The sequence below is a fragment of the Physeter macrocephalus genome, chromosome 11 (genome assembly GCF_002837175.3).
Source record: "Physeter macrocephalus isolate SW-GA chromosome 11, ASM283717v5, whole genome shotgun sequence".
NCBI lineage: Eukaryota > Metazoa > Chordata > Mammalia > Artiodactyla > Physeteridae > Physeter > Physeter macrocephalus.
The window spans coordinates 71849235-71850085 of record NC_041224.1 but is presented as its reverse complement, the minus strand read 5'-3'; positions in this window follow the sequence as shown (position 1 = coordinate 71850085).

The following is an 851-nucleotide window of genomic DNA, read 5'->3' as shown; positions in this document are numbered from 1 at the left end:
TAGTACTCCAAAACCCTGGGGAATCTACAGTCCTCAGGCCACTCAGCAAGAGCAACAGTCAATCCACTCTGGCAGCCACTGGGCCCGTCTGAAGAAAACCTCATATCCAATGGCACATTTCAGGGTGGGTGAATGCCTACCTTCCGGATTTAGCCACGGTCACACTTAGCAACACGCGCCTGCCCCATTTTTCCAGTTCTCCTTAGCACCTCCAGTCATCAGACAACGCGAAGGTCTTCTGGTCTTTGCCGACGGCCAGCCTTGCCCAGCACCTACACCTGAGAAGTGGATATAGATCACACAGGCTTCAGAATTGGACCGGGTTCCTAAGAGAACATGATTCACACGAATGTTTACCTGGGCTTGAGCCCAGACCCTGCTTCCCAAGGACCTCTACCCTTACCGAGAACTCAATGTTTGTCTAGCTGCACAACTGCAGGAAGCTAGGCACGTACGTTGGCCGGTGTGTGAGAGGGAGTATGTGTGTGTTCACGCGTGTGAACGTGTGTGACTGTGACTGGGCACGAGGACGCGCGCTTCTGGGCTTCTCTGTGTGCCTCTGAATCCGCATCTTGGTCTCTGTGTGTCGCTGTGACCCTCTGCTGAGACCTCGAACAATAAAACCCACACTTTATACACAGCGCCCTGCCGTTGGACCCCCCAATTGAATGGAGAAAGACCCCTGCAAGCTGCAAGAGGCTGAATGTGAACTTTGACCCCCCAGGGGCGGTTGACATAGGCCACGGGAGATCCTGCCAGCTTGTAGCACATCTAATGTGCACTTGGGGCCACTCCCAGCACTTCTGGAAGCAAGGAAACAGCCTATGGGCGGGCCAATACCTTCGTGCAGC